Source organism: Girardinichthys multiradiatus, chromosome X (genome assembly GCF_021462225.1).
Source record: "Girardinichthys multiradiatus isolate DD_20200921_A chromosome X, DD_fGirMul_XY1, whole genome shotgun sequence".
Taxonomy (NCBI): Eukaryota; Metazoa; Chordata; class Actinopteri; order Cyprinodontiformes; family Goodeidae; genus Girardinichthys; species Girardinichthys multiradiatus.
This window is the reverse complement of record NC_061817.1, coordinates 17,853,160-17,869,972: the sequence shown is the minus strand read 5'-3', so window position 1 is coordinate 17,869,972 and position 16,813 is coordinate 17,853,160. Positions and strand designations below refer to the sequence as shown.

Sequence of the window (16,813 nt, the reverse complement as noted above, 5' to 3'; positions counted from 1 at the left end):
TTTTAGTGTGATTACATCCATTTTCTATATCAGATTTGTCTTTGACAGGACTGCAGCAAAGCAAGATGCCTATCTCTAGTCGTCACATGATAAAATACAGATATATGCTATTGCCAGTCCAACACAGCACAACAAAAAGACACAAAAAAAGAATAACAACCACACACACATGCACTCACTCCTTAGGGCTATCTGGAGAGACCACGTAAGGTAGGGAGCATGTCTTTGGACTATTAGAGGAATCAGAAGCCAACAGAAGTCAGAGAACCAATGCATGTGCGAGGAGCACATACAAACTTTATGCAGAAAGACTCAAACTGGGATTCAAACCTAGAAACCTTCTTACTGCAAATCAACAGTGCGACCAACTGCACCACCATGCAGCCTGGTATAATACCCAAATCCAAAATAAAGTTAATGCGGCATTCAGAAACTACCAGTTCAAGCTAACTATTTGTCTCAGGTAAAGTGCTCAAATTTCACACACCACTGAGGAACTCTATGCAACTCTATGCATAATATGAAGTTCCATTATTGTGAATCAAAATATGCATTTTTAAGGGCTTTGACTGTTTCAACTCAAAGTTGCTCCAGATATTGTTCATGCTTCTGGTAACACATGGATAATAATCTGTATGCCTTATTTGTTTTCATTTTCTGCAATGTATTTCTTGACATGGACCAGTATCTCTGAAATAAGGGTAAATATTGAATACAATGTATGACAGACCCCTTTGAATCTATCCTTTCTCTCAGTTTAACTCCCTGGTTAGAACACACCATCAGCTCCCTAAATTGAAATTGAAGACAGTTTGCTGCTGCAGGTGAGATACTGACTACTGATCAAATTTGCTGAAGCCCACTTAAAACATTTACTTTGGTTACCCTGATCTGACCATGTTTGAAGACTGTTTCCTCCCAATTTAAAATAAACCCACGCATTATTTTAAACTGCTTGTACAAAAAAAGAAATATAACTATGCATTTTCTTTTCAATGCTTTGCAGCATTTTAGGCTGGAATGTGTATTCCTTACTGCTTATTTTTGCCTTCTTTCTTTACTTTTTGTTTTCTTCTTGTCCACCTCACTAAGCAAGACATGCCCCAAACACATGCGACTTCTTGTAGTCAGTGAGTCACGCCTTGTTAATCTCTGTCTCTTTTTTTGTCAGTCGATGATCATTTGCTTCAGAGCCTCCTGTGTTTCTGAGACTCTTATAAATATTTTCTCATTATCATTACCAGTTGAGGAAAACAATATCACAATGGCTTGTCTCAGCATGATGATTAAGAAATAATTCATTTATTTTTGAAACGGTGTATGGTGATGCGTGTTAGCAGACTTAATTCATGTGCTTTAATAAAAGCAAACTGTACTTGGTGTAAGCTGTTTTTATGTTTGTTTTTTTGGACCAAATGTGATTGCTATTATATGTAAACTAAAGTCTAAAATCTATCTTTGGATTTGCTTAAGCGCTACGTTTAAGAAATCCTAATCATTTCAGCAAATTAGATGATGTTCAGGTCTGATATTCACAAGATATTTCCCAAGACTGCATTTACTAACAGAACAATTAGACAATCTTAAGATGGAAAAGCCCAAGAATAGAACCAGTGTTTGGAGTGATTAAAAAAAGACATGAGGGAAAGAATGTGTTTCTTGATTAACCTTCCTTTAAATCTATCAAAGACCTTCTATGTAACTAACACATTAAGTTTTAAGTAGGATAACTACTTTACTAAAAGAAAACAAATAAAAAAGCAGCAAGAGTAAATAGAAGTGAATGGTTTTAAAAAGACATGATTTTGACATAAAGATATTTGCAGAGAAAGGAGCAAAGGTAAACTTTGTAAGTTTTTCCAGACTTTTTTTATTACACTCACAAAATACCGGATCCAAATTTTATATACTTATATATTGTATAGCTGCACATCGATGTGTGGCTTAAAGACTATGCGGTCGCGAAGCTCGATCACAGCAAGGTCATTTTCAGGACGGTCTCTCATGTAACGAGGGTGGTGGTGAACTAGCTTTATATACAGTAGATTTGTGTGTGACCAAGTTACACAAAGTAGTGTGTTGTTTGTACTGCTTTGCATGCATGTTTGTGCATTTTTTGAGCCCCATTTACTCTGATACCTTACATAAAATCCAGCCTTTAGAAGCCACATAATTAGTACACTTGGCCATCATTTATTAATAAAATCTCAGTACAAACAGCTATTCTGTTCAAATCTCAGAGGGTGTTGTAGAAAACATTAGTGCATTGTGAAGACCAAGGAACATGCTGGATCGGTCAGTTGATTGGTTTTTAAGCAGGATTGGGGTATAAAACAAATATACCAAGCTTTAAACATCTCACTTCGCACTGTTCATTGTCATTCATAATATGTAAAGAGTGTGGCACATCCATAAAGTACCAAGACACATACATCCACCTTAACTGACAGACCAGGCAAAGAGAGCATTAATCATTGAAGGCACCAGGTACCACCCCCAGCCACCCCTGTGGCCATACCCCTGTATGGAAAAGGGGCAAAAAAGAAAGTTAATGTTGAAATAAGTTGTCCCCTTTGAAATTTTTGGTGGCAATGTAAGGAATATGGAAAGCGTGGAAGAGGCTGCTCTGGTTAGATGACACCGACATTGAATTTTCTGGCCTACATGCAAAACACTGTGCGTGGAGGTCACTGCACCCTAGACACATCATACCCAAGGAGAAAAAATGGTGGTGGCATCATCATAGTGTGGGGAAACTCTTCTTCAACAGGGACAGAGAAGCTGGTAGGAATGATGCAAAGATGAATGGAGCTAAATACAAGGTAATCCTGAAAGAAAATAAGTTAGAGGCTGCAAAGATTTGAGACTTGGATGGAGGTTCACCTTGCTGCAGAACAACGACCCTAAACACACAACCAGAGCTGCAATGAAGGGGTTTAGATAAAAAAACACTCGGGTGTTGAAATGGCCCAGTCAAAGAGCAAACCTAAATCCAATTCATAAGAAGACTTTAAATTTTATGTTCACAGACACTCTCCACCCATTCTGACTGACCTTGGTGGTTTCTCCCTAGACCTGTTATCGCCGTGACCTGATCTTGGATAAGCGAAAGACAATGGATGGATGGAGTTTTTAATCACAGAAAACCTAAATAAAATACATTAAAGTTTGGGGTTACAATATGAGGAAATGCAAAAAATGCCATGAGGTATCAATACTTTTCACAATCACTGTAGTAACGTGCCAGATAGTAGACTGAACATACCCATGAAACAAATTATAGTACTTTCCTAACAGTAAATTAGCAATAATTTTACAGTACATTGCTATGAGACATTATTGAGGTATATGTATTATACCTCAGTGAAATCATGGTATCATTATGTTTATAAATAAAATGTAAACATTTTTATGTCATACTAATTCAATTTAATTTCAGGCAGAAACGAAATATTACATACAGATCAACATTATTAGTCAGTTTTCATAAGTTCAACGTGACTTTGAAATTAGAATATATGTGGTTTTATATATTAGAATGAGCAATATATTATCAACAGACACCAAGTATCTTTCACTGATAATTTTACGCTGTTATAATTTCCAACCTTTTGCAAATTCCTGATTTAAACCTGGGTTCAGTCTGGAGATTTGCCACTAGAAGGCACTAACTCCTGTAAACTACCTTTAAAACTTATCAAATTAATTTTGAGACATAAACTAAATGTTATTTTTTTTTGTATATTTTTTATTTTGTTGCTAAGACAAAGCAAATTATATGAACCCAACTTTTTTCATTCTCTTAGTGTCCCATCATGCATTAATTCATATATTATCTAATTTTTATCTGTTTTCTTCATATTTCAATACAATCTGCATTATTTCACTTTTCTCAAATTTCATTCATCTTCAGGTTCTAACTCTACTTTTTGGTTGAACATCTAGGACATGGCAGAACGATCTGGAAAGAGACTTTTGAAATAGCATGGTCCAGGCTGATTAACTGTGCCTAACATGACTGTTTTCATTAATCTGCTGCTAAAAAGAGTAAAATATTTTCTAAGATTTTGTCTTCTGCCTCAAAATTTTCCTCTTCCTCTGTTGTTTTAATAATAAATCTGTTCTTTTTGCTGGAAAAAGGTGTTGACTATCTTTTTTTTTGTGCTTTCTTTCAATATGAACTTCATAGTGTAGACGATGCATTATTAAATATGAACACGCCACACCTGTTTCAATGAATGTTCTGAGAAAACCTGTGACTCAGCATCACAATCCTCATCATCAGTGTCCCTAACTGGCTACATGACTTTGTCAAGAAGCATCTGAAAGAACAAGTTTCTGTGAAGGTCTTTTTTTAAAGATTACAAACTTGGTTAATAAGAAAAAAAATCACATCTATTTCTATAAAAAAATAATTCGCACCCTTGGAAGGATTATGTTTTTATTGCTGTAATAAATCAATCATGGTCGTTATAAATTGGCCTTTTCTTCTAAACCTCCTCAATGTCAAGATTAACTCAAATGTATACAGAGCACGCAACCACTTATTTTTCATTATATATTTTTATTTAAATGGCATCAGCCTTTAAAAATTTAATATAACATTGACACAATGTTTTTTTATATTTCTTTGTAAAAAAAAAAAAAAAGCCAATTTATGTAGACCATGATTGTTACAACAGCAATGAAAACAAAACCAAGAGACTGAATATATTCAATGGCACTGTAGATGCAGAGGCATAAATACTGTATATTTTATGTATAGCATAATCAAAAATTAATCTAAGGTTAATGTTATGTGGAAATAACCTAATTCCCTGTGCTGTAAACAGAATTTCTGACATCTTGGGGAAAAAGAAGAGGCCTAAATGTGAGGAGGGGCCACACCATTGCATCTTTCAGTCCTCCGTACCAACACTGAATACAATAAAATTAAAATGTCACTACCTGTGCTTAGGTTGCTATTTATTATAGCAGTTCCCTGCTTTCTTGAAATAATTTCTTTCATTTGGTGAACACCATATTCACACCCATCTAGCTGTCTTGGTTGTAGAGCATCACTTGATGAAAATGGAGAAAAGAAAGTAAAAGCAAAGCATCAACTCATCCTCCTGTGATGTACGGTCCTGCAACAGAAACCCAGTTTAAATATCAAACGTAGCAGCAACCCTGCTTCTTACAATTATAAAGTAAGGGATGAACTTCAGGGAAGCTCTCTGAAAGTATATATTAAGTTGTGTTTACTTCCCTCGTTACTAATGATGTTGATATTAGGAATTTAGCTAAATGTTTCAGCTAGTATTTCAGTTTTCTCTTCATCTTTAAATATATTTGTGTTACCTACGTTTAAGATTGATATGCATATTGTTTTTAATTCAATTTTAATTACTTTCCAAACTTTATTAGTTTTGGTTTCTTTCCCAATCATGTCACAGAAGATCCTCCAATAATTTTTAATTTGCTTTCATAATGACTCTCCTTAAATTGCTTGTTTTTTTTAGTGCAGTTGGTAGCACTGTTGCCTTGCAGCAAGAAGGTCCCACTATGGAATAAGTGGTATAGAAAAATTAATGAATGAATAATTAAAAATAAATATCAATTTAATATTTTAACATTTAAATACATGAAAAAAGAACACAATATTAAAAACAGTACAGATAAATACCTTTCCTCCTGAACACCAAAAAATACATCATATCAAGAATTCATATTTTCAGATTAATCTCTACAATTCTTTTGCCTTTAATGAAGAAAGGGTCTTTCCCTTTCTTTTGCTCTGTGTCCAAAGGCTGCCATTCTTGTGGTCAATGAAGAGGGTCCTTCCATCTTCAAGGCGCAGCTCATAAAAGGAGTCTGAGCTGCATTCTTCAGACTCTAACACGCCAATAATGGTGACTGAAGTCCATTCTTCTTCTTTCTCCTGTTAAAATTAGTATAACACGTTTTTACAATACCCACAACATACACTATGTTAACATAATCAGAAAATGCAGTAAAGCATACTAATCTGACACTAAAAATTTTAATTGAACGTTTTAGAATTGTGCATGGTGGCGCAGTTGGTAGCACTGTTGCCTTGCAGCAAGAAGGTCCTGGGTTCAATTCCCGACCAGGGGTCTTTCTGCATGGAGTTTGCATGTTCTCCCTGTGCATGCGTGGGTTCTCACTGGGTACTCCGGCTTCCTCCCACAGTCCAAAGACATGCCTGTTAGGTTAATTGGTAGCTCTAAATTGCCCTTAGGTGTATGAATGAGTGTGTGCATGGTTGTTTGTGTGTTGCCCTGTGATGGACTGGCGACCTGTCCAGGGTGTACCCCGCCTCTCGCCCATAGACTGCTGGAGATAGGCACCAGCTACCCCATGACCCACTATGGAATAAGCGGTAGAAAATGACTGACTGACTGACAGAATTGTGTCAAAAGGCTTTATGAATTTGGGTCCAAGACATATAGTCTATTTTATGTCCACCTGTCTTTATGTCTATAAATATGTCTACATTATCGCCATATATGGCTAAATATATTGTATCGTGTACCAGAACCAGCAATCACCGTGTGAATAATCATCTAAATTAAAAAGAACTGCATACAGTGACTTGCAAAGGTATTCATACCCCTTGAACATTTCCACATTTTGTCATGTTATAAACAAAAATGTGAATGCATTTTATTTGGATTTAATGTGACAGACCAACATGTTGTGCCACACTATTGTGAGATGGATGATACTAATTCAGGGTTTCCAATTTTATTTTTTTGATTGAAAAAATGAAAGGTGTGGCCTGGTTGTAAGTATGTATATCTGCATATTTGCATGTGTAAAAGTTCAAACCATGAACTACTTGTCAATAACAAACCTCCATCTTTGTAAAACTGCACGACTGCAGCTGCTGCCCAAATGGCGTCTTTGACATTTTCATGTGGGAGATGGAGACCTTCTTCTACATGCAGTTCTTGCATCACTGCCACCTCCCTTTAAAGGGACACTGCCATAAAGAAGTGGTCCTGTTGCAATAACAGAACTTTTTTAAGCAGGTAATGGACTTCATGAAAAAACAATGTTGAAGTCTATGGGAGATTGTAACAAAAGTGAAGATTCAACACAGTCAGCTGGCTTCCTCAGATGCATAACTTTAATTTGCATTTATAATTAATTTGAATGTTTTTGTACAGTGACCTTTACTGTGAATCTGCTCAATTTAAAATCAGCTTTCACTGTTTGAATCAAATTCTGGTGTTGAAGGAGACTGACTATCTGCTGTTGCTGGGATTAACAGCCTCTGAGTATTTATTGTTCAAGCTGATCTGAGAGCCCATTTTCTGCTGACAGAAGTGCATTGCTCTTAGCGGCTGACAGACAGACATTAAAACTGTCCTTCTCTCCTTCTAGCCACAAATAAACATATAATTTAACATGTAATTATTTGAGAATAATTAAAAAAAAGTATTTAAAATACCTGCTTAATTCCTTTTTCGGAGCAGGAAGGTGAGTCCCTTCCAGACTGGACTCGCCTTACTGCAGAGATCTGAGAAAAACATCTAGGGTTATTAGTACAACGTAACAAATGCTTTTCTGCTACTTTGTATTTGTTCATAGGACATATTTGTCATATTAAAGCAGTCAATTTTAAAATTAAATCAATTAATTAAAAATACATACCTCCACATCTTCCCCTCCACAGACACCAAATGCATTTTATCAAGGGTTTCCCAGAGTGGTGTCTTGGGATCAGGGGGGCAGTGAGATGTGGAGATGCTCTGAAGACCTGGGTTCTTTTAATGATGTTTATTTGATTTTGAGGAGCTTGCCACCTGAAGTCATAGCCCCTCAAAATGTAACTTTTACCTACAACAATTTTGTGGGTAAACTTGTCATATAAAGTGACTTTCGTCACGGTATCACCGTCTGATCATACTTGATCATACTACAACTTTTATTTTGGGAAAAGGTGCTTAAATAAATTTTTTGTCACAACTTTGTGAGTTGTTTAAAAGTTGTTGCAGTGTAAACAACGTGATATGGAGTAGATGTGATGATGTTTATGTCGCCCTACAACTTCTAACATTGTCTTTGTGGATAATAATACCTCAACAAAAACAACATAATGTTACATGGAGAATATGTGCAATATCTGTGGCATATTGTCCCAAAGTAAGAGTTGTAGTATGATCAAGATAATGTGCTCTATGTGTGCTATGAGTTTGATGGCACTACAACATGCCATAGTAAAGTTATTGACCATTTTAAACATATTTTAATGGTAGAAAAATACAAAAAAGCTATTTAAACATCATTAAAATGAAAGCCCATTATCCAAAGCTATTTGATTGATAGAGCAAACTGGTATTCATGACATTTTTCTTCTATCCTACATCTAGCAAAATAGGTTTTACTGAATATTTGGCTACTTAGACTACAGTCTTTGGGAAATAACAATACTTTTTTTAAGTATTATTTTCCAATCCAAGAAATATAGTATGAAAAATGTGAGATTACATACACATAAAATGATTTTAATGACAATACACCTTCTACCAGCACGGTGGTAGGCTCATTTTGAGGAAAATACAATTGCTGTGGTTGCAGAGAGGTGTCGGTTTTGTAGGAGCAATGTTCTGCTGATGAGTTGTATGAGTATTGAGGAGCTTGAGGCAATAAAAATGTCTTGTTGATGTCAGAGGAGAAAGGACAGACTGGTTTGAGATAATGGAAAGGCAACGGTCATTTAAAAAAACAATGGCAGCAAAAGGCTCCACCAGTTGCCACATTTGTCAGCTAAGAACCATAAACTGAGCCAAGAATCCACAGGCTCACCAAAACTGGATAATTAGGGGTTAAAAGGTTGCATAGACAGATGAGAGTCTGTTTAAGCCTCAACATTCAGATGGTTGGGTCAGAATTTGGAATGAATAACATGAAGGTATGGATTCATCCTGCATGGCATCAACAAGTCAGGCTGGTGGTGGTGATATAATGGTGTGTGTATGGGGGGGTTCCTGGCACACTTTGGGCCTACTTCCAGCAGGATAATAAAAGGTGTCACAAGTCATCTCAAGCTGGTTTCTTGAACATGGCAATGAGTTCACTTTGCTCCATTGGCCTCCACAGTCACCAGATCTCAATCTAACTGAGCACCTGCTTTTCACGTGGTGGAGCAGGACATTTTCAGTATGGATGTAAATCTGCAGCAAATGTGTAATCCTATTGTGGCAATATGAAGCAACATCTCTGTTCAATCTATACCATGAAGAATTAAGGTAGTTCTGATGGCAGAAAGGAGTCCCGCCTGGAGCTTTAAAAGCGGACACAATAAAGTAGCTAGTTAGTGTATAGATTCCTGAGTGAACATAGGACTATACCTACAAAACATAGTGTAAGTTACAGGAAAAACTGTGTCTTGCAAATCTATTCACACCCCTTTATATTGTGTCAGTTTCAACCACAAACATAAAACACAAAATCATTTAAAATTATGAAGTAGAAGGAAACTCATAACATTTTTTAACAAAACAATCTGAAAAGTGTTGCATGCATTTATATTCAACCCTACTCCCTAATCAATACTATGTAGAGCCACCTTTCTCTGCAGTTCCAGCAGCTTTAACCATCTATATATATTTGTTGTACATTTCCGCTCATTCTTCTTTGCAAAATAGCTCAAGCTCAGTCAGACTGGATTGAGATTGTCTCTGAAGATCAGTTCTCAAGTCTTGCCACATATTTCGACTTGTATTTAGGCCTGGACTTTGACTGGGCCATGCTAACACATGAATATGCTATGACCTAAATCATTCCATCGTATCTCTAGATGTATGTTTAGGGTCGTTGTCCTGCTGGAAGGTGAACCTCCGCCTGCAGCCTCTAACAGGTTTCATCTAGGATGCTCCATCTACCTTTTCCAAGCTGAAATAGAGCATGATGTTGCATCTCCATAGAGATGGTGTTTTCATGGTGGAAAAGTGAACATGAAAAAGTTGATTACTTGTTCTTGCCACTGTAAGCAGCTTTCCAGTCCACTGTGGTGCTGGTGTCACTGTCCATGGTCCTGTAGCCAGTCAGTCTGCCACCATTTTTAATTAGAAGAAAAATCCATTATTAAAAGATGCTACAGCAGAACATAGTTATTATTCAAACATGAGTGTTTCAGTAGCTGCTTAACGTAAAAAGTGTTTTGTATAGAACTGACTGAGGTTTATCACTGAAGTAAACACCATATAGATCAGTAAAACCACCTGGAAACTGTTGCATATGATGTCCAGGAGCTGCTAAAAGGCTCTGCTGAAGTTTGCTGATATAACAAATTTATTTAATCACTTTAGACTTCAATGTCAATAATGTACCAGCAGATGAATTTTAATGAAGCATGCATGCAGCTATCATACCTGTAACTACAAAACGCTTTGTAGAAATACAATCCAATCTTTTAAATCACGGATGGTGAGCCTGCAGACCACTGAAGCCCCTGATGAACAGCTGCTGATGGAGAAACGCATCTGGACACAGCAGCCACCAACCCGCAAACAGCTTACAAGAGTCTTTTTAAACTATGACTTCCAGATGCTACATGTGGTGGTGAATTCAACTCTTACATCCCGGCAGAACGGACGAAGATCGGGACGCCTCTCCGAACGACTCCGGAGCGAATCAGACCAATTAACTAACTGAGAGGAGATGACAGCTGGAGCTCTATACGGAGAACTTTAGCAGGTAGGTTAACTTTAACCTGTCAGTTTCATTATACAACATGGAGAATTGTTTATAGATTACTTATGAAGACTAATGAGCTACATAAGTAACTAGCTAATCACAAATAACCCCAAATTACAACGTTTGTTAAGATTCACCCTAGTTGACGGTCAACTACTTCCGGGAGGTTTCTAAGGTTACAGAGCTATGTGGAGCACGTGACAGCCGACGCTTTGATCTTCTGTTGTCTGTTCTCTCGTGTCTAATACGCACGCGTCTTGTGACGTAACGGATTGTAACGCATCAGAGGCACTCTATGTTAAATCTCTTGTCATTCTGAAAACACGTCACTTCAAGAAGAGTAGCAAAGCAGATCGTCCTTTTTTGAGTTTTGGATCCAAAAAAGCTTTTTTAAATGTTTCAGTCAAGTGGACTAAAGAAGAGAAATATCTCCATCTCAATTGACAACGTGGAGGACATAATATTGCCTCGTATGAAGACTTTATCACCGGCACAGTGGGCCTTGCTTTCACAAGGTCTGAAGGATTCACATATTACAGGGGTTCTGGCTGACATACTTAGTGACATTTTTCAGCAATGTGTGGAAAATTCACTGAAAATCCTGATTCCAATGATTGAAGAGAATATCGAGGCCTATGCAATGACTGATGAAATAATCGGTGTGCATTTAAACAGTTTGATTACAGCAGAAATGGCCAAGTTTCTCCAGGTTTCAACAGAAATGTGTCACAGTGGGAAGGAGTTAAACTCATTGATGGAAGAGGAGGTCTCTCGAAAAGTAACTTCTATTGCAAATGTGATCAGAAGGACCCCCGTTTATCCCGTGGAACCTGCCGTGTATGTGAGTGGCCGCTTTTCCAACCTAAGAAATCTCAACAAAATGGTTTCCAACACAGTTACATTTTTCCGAAAACATCTTAACAGAGCCAGCTCAAGTTGTGCTGACAGATACTGGAGCAGATTCATAAAGAAAAAGGAGGCCTTAAATCTGCCTCCACCAAAACCAAAGATTGCATTTGAACTTCCAGAGGAAAGTGTTTCTGCAGTTGTAACATCTCCCTTTTTTCTGGCCTCAGTTGGTGAGGGAATTACAGAAATAATAGAGAAACATTCAGATGATTTATACGATGCCAAAACAGCAGACGATGTTACAGAATTTTGCCCGTCAGTAGATCCTTTCAAAACAATTCAAGTGGCAGAAGCAATTAGCCAAACTATCATTGAGGACCTTCATTTCTGCAAATCCGAAGGTTCAGTTAGACAGAAAGATGAGAAAAGTTCATCCACGCCACATTTTAACTTGAAAGAAATTGTTGGTGATATCAGAAGCCTATTTTTATCCATGCTCAAAACCGCTCCAGCTGGAAGACAACAAATAACCAGCAAACCAGAATTTTCCAGCTTTGCCAAGCAGCGGTTCAGCAGTATGGTGTCTTCGTTGGAGAAATCATTGGATTCAAGTGACACAAAGGTGGTCAAACTGAAACATGACCCAGGTAGATCAAACAGACTCATGTGCTTCATGTTTCCTGGATGCGTTCCTGAGTATTCATCAGATGAGGAAAGCCCAAAACATCGAGACTACACAGAGACAGACCACATTCCTAAACTGGATTTTCAGTCTATCAAACCTCAGATTGACAGCCTGTGTGCAGAATCTACAGGGAACCAATTTCTAAATGACAAGTTCAAACAGTTTGTAAAGGAACTGATAGATACATTATACGTTCAAATCATGAGGAGCCATTATAATCAAATTCCTGTTCCTCCAGAAGGAAAATATCTTTCAGATTCTGTCCTCTCTAGCAAGAAAGTAAGGGATGCTTCTGGCCAGATACAAGTTTGCCCTGAAGTCTTCTATGCCAAAGCAGAAGACGAGGTAAGGACATTTCTCCAAAGCATCTTTCTGTGGATAAAAAATCAGGAAACCTATCAAATAGGTGAAGAGGATAAAGTTTCCAGCATGCTGTCAGAGATCGACGATCTGGTTAAACAAATATGTGTCACATCGACCCAAATAATGTCTCCAGAGCCCTGTGAGCCACAAAATGAAAAGGACAGTAAACCAAATATTTCAAGTGAATTCGCAGACCAGTCTAAATCTGATGAAGCAGACCAAGACTCTTAACGTCTCACACTGATCCCTTCATTGTGACACTTAAAAGATTTCTCAAAAAGATGTCAACCAGCGATGGGTTTACAGAATCAGGGAATATTTATTCCAGTTGTAATGATGAAGTTCAAACTAACATGTCAAATCAGGAGCTGATTGAAAGTGACGTGTCTGAGAACACAGAACTAGAGGAAGGTCTGGCATTTTTTGTAATGGGTGCAGTTTTAGACTGTTCAAAGAAAAATGGCGGGCCCCCTAGGTCCAAAGAGATGGGAAAGATCCTGTGTTATCTGTCAGGAGTGGATGATGTAGAAAAAGACTTTACTGTCAATATATACAATGAAAACACTAAACAACTTGTTAGAGACATCACCAAAGATCTAAAAAACGAGTTTGGCTCCACTGAAGCGGTGTTGAAGGCTGTGGTATCAGAAGATGGCCGTCCTTTTAAGAGTGCTGTATTGAGATGTTTAAAAATTTATTTAACATAAAACCCCCAAAATCTGCAGTTCAAAGGTTCTTTTCAGGAATCACAAAATCTTTTAGGAATCTTTTCCGAAAGCAGAGAGGATCTTCTTCCTCCCTGTAGATTACAGACCACAAACACGCACAATATCTGGCATCCTTCTGCAAAACAAACCATTAACATTTTAGTAATAGCTAAAATAACTTTTTATATGTGTAGAAATGATCTGGCATTTGATAACATAGACCAAACAAATTTCAGGAATAACTCCTATTAGCATAATATTTTCTAGGTCAGGACAACAAGGGTAAAAATCCCAGCCTACCTTTGATATTTGGAGTCTTTCACTTTGGGTTTTCGTCGGGTGCTCCGGTTTTTCCTATTAAAAACCATTCATGTACTTTTATTGGAATGTTACCTGTAAAGGACCTTACTAATATGTTCTGTACTTTAAATTTGTTCATAAGTGTTTATTATTGTTCCTGATTTCTAGCAATAAACTTCCAAACCGTTTCTACTGTTCTCTGAGTGTTTTTCCGCATGTGGGTTAATTCGGCCATTAAAAACGATGACACTTAAGTGTTTCGATCTTATAATTTTGTTTGATTCCTGTAAAGTGTCTTCAAGATCTTTGAAAAGCACTAACCAGATAAAATGTATTATTATTATATAGATAGATATGAAATTCAATTCCATTCATTTTGAATCTTAATTCTACATTTTCCTATCTGTTTCTGTTCACAAATAGATCTATAGAACAAAAACTCCTCCTATCTCAGCTCTTACTTTTACCTCATTATTTTTGCTCACCTGTCAATAATGATAAAAATGTATTAAAATAGAAAAATAAATTAAGTAAATGTTGATAAATATGCAGCAGTAAGGTAAGGTTTACATGTATAAACTAGCGGCTGTTAGCAATAAACTGCTAAAATAATAATACAAATAAATACTTCAGGATGACCAATATTATAAGTGGTGTCTCCAAATTAAACACAAAATGCTTTTTTTAATGACTAAAGCAATCTAAAAGTGACTCAGCCCCTTCATGACTAGCATCTTTAGTACGTAGTAGAGAATCCTGTTGCTGTTAAAACTGGCTGCAAATGTGATTCTTAGCCAGCCCCCAGCTTCTGGTAGCGTTCCTGAAGAATTTTAGCTCAATCCTCATGAACAAAGGCCTCCAGTTCATTAATATGATCGAGTTTGTATGTTCATTAATTTCTGTTACTCTTTTTCTGTTGTGCATCTCTTCAATATTAATACAGCATAAATGTGACTGGACCAAAAAGGACATGCCAGCAGGTCAAAATTAAATATAAGAATATTTTGCAGACTGGTAAAGTTATGTTGACTATAAATGTACTAATGACTTATGTGGAGATATATTATGTGTGTACATTATTACTATGTTCATAACCAGTGTGGGAAATAAAATGTGTAACATGTGTTAGTATAAGACATTGTGTGGCCTGCAGAAGTATTTCTCACAGGAGAGGTGAAGTGGAAAATTACTGAGAACTGCAGGAGTGTGTGAAAATTAGAGATAATACAACTGACTGAGTTACTCCCTGCTTATATCAGTAGATACGGGATGCAGCTGGTGGACAATGCCTTTCTAAATATGGTCAGCCAGAAAAATGTGTACGTGACTATGTGTAGAAAATATTGTAAACAAGGGCACTGCCCATTTTTCGTGTGTGTTTTAATAAAAGAAATGAGCCCAGTCAGGAGAGGCAGAAGAAGTCTCGGTGTATCCTACCTACATGAGCTCTTCCCCTGGGCCCAGAACGACATACAGCTGTCTCCGTGTGATGTATTCTAATGTGTTGTGAATTTCTCCAGGTTACAGTGAATAAACGAACGCGCAGAAGGCCCCGGTAAAGGGGTACTTCAACACTTAGAAAGTGCCTGCTCACACATTTCATTCTCTTACTGATTTTAACCATCAAAAAAGAGGTCATGTGTCTGGCACAGGGGGTGGGCCACCATCTCCTGAATTCACCCCAGCAGAAAATCTGGCCCTTGAAGTGAACAAGGGGAGGCCAGTCTTAGAAGGGATCCAGAGGAGACCGCCACTAAATCTGTCCCACCCATACAAACTGCTCCCTTCATACATGGTAAAAAATTCCACTACTGCATATGCAGCATAATCAGACATTCATATTGTATGATATGGACTGAATGAGATTGTGTTGCAGCCAGTGAGAAAGATTGCATATTAGGCAAAGAGACAAAATAAGAACCTGAAGAGAACCTGTCGAAACAGGTAGACTTACCCGGTGACCTGGGTAGTTCTGTGACATCAAGAGCTACATGACTCAAGGCTCTATTGGGAATTGACAGGGGTTGTAACAAAGCTCAGATTTATTGCACCTAAAAAGATTAAAGTCTGAATAGCGCCCCCTTTATTGGGGCAATTTAAGGCATGAAAAGGTCATTGATCACAAAAAGGGGTGGGTGTGGAATGAAGATTTTAATATCAATAAAGGGTCATAGTTAATAATCAGTTACATAAAATGAAACAATAATTATATAAGAATCATTAAAAAAGTCCCTCAACTAGAATACACATTTTATTGATATCTTGTGTTTCATGAATAAAACAATGTTTATTTTTGTTCCGTTTGAGCAACAAAATATCAATAAATGGATGAGTCCGAATATTTTCCAATTTAATGTAGAAAAGACAGAAGGAACTGATTTTGTCTCAAAAATGCAAAGATAGTAATCACTGCACTAGACTCAGTGAGGCCAGAAACCATGTAAAAAAACAGGTTTCATCATGAGATTGCTGCAAAGATAATGACTCAACGACTTCTCACTGTCGCTACATGCTCGTCAAGGAGGGCTGAGCCTGCCAAGATTTGTATCCCCTTCCAAAAATGAATTAACAATGTCCCACATTGTTGATTTATACATATCCATATAATTGGATAAATTATTCCATACACAAATGGAGTGTTGCTTTGTTGGATGATACAGAAATATTACATAATTTAAACAGGTATCAACAGAAGTTAGTTCTTATTGCAATGACAGCTGCAAAACATATGTTTTCTTGCAATGAAAAAACCCAGAACCCCTGACACAACAACACTGGTGGAAGGAGCTGTCCATCTGAAAAAAATGATGTGTTATGTTAGAGACAAGTCAGAGACTTTTTATCACATTTGAGATGTCATTATAAATGCAAAATACCAGATATTAAAGATTTTATTTCTATATAGTCTTTTTGTTTGAGGCCAGTTGCTTCTAGCTAAGGCTTTTTTATTAGCAAGAGGGTTTAGATTATAATATAATATGAATTTGGCTCGAATCTTGTAAATGGTTATTATGTCATAAAAAATAATAAACAAGTAATTGAATGACAATGAATATAAAAAGTATAATGAGATTGAATAATAAAAGAAATGACACAGTCGTTATCCTCTGTGTGAACAATAATCCTGTCAGACGAAACGTACAAACTTCAGTGTATAAAACACCCATCAAACAATTAGGCAGGTAGCTACCACATGGCAGAA

General features: G+C 37.0%; 1 long non-coding RNA gene across 1 annotated transcript; it reads right to left on the bottom strand.

The window, feature by feature from the left end:
- Positions 1 to 7,455: 7,455 nt before the first annotated feature.
- LOC124863486 lies at positions 7,456 to 10,699 on the bottom strand. Its single transcript, XR_007037141.1, has 3 exons — positions 10,383 to 10,699; positions 9,983 to 10,060; positions 7,456 to 7,525 (listed from the first exon to the last, which is right to left on the bottom strand). It is a non-coding gene; the product is annotated as an uncharacterized LOC124863486 (long non-coding RNA).
- Between the last annotated feature and the right edge of the window lie 6,114 nt (positions 10,700 to 16,813).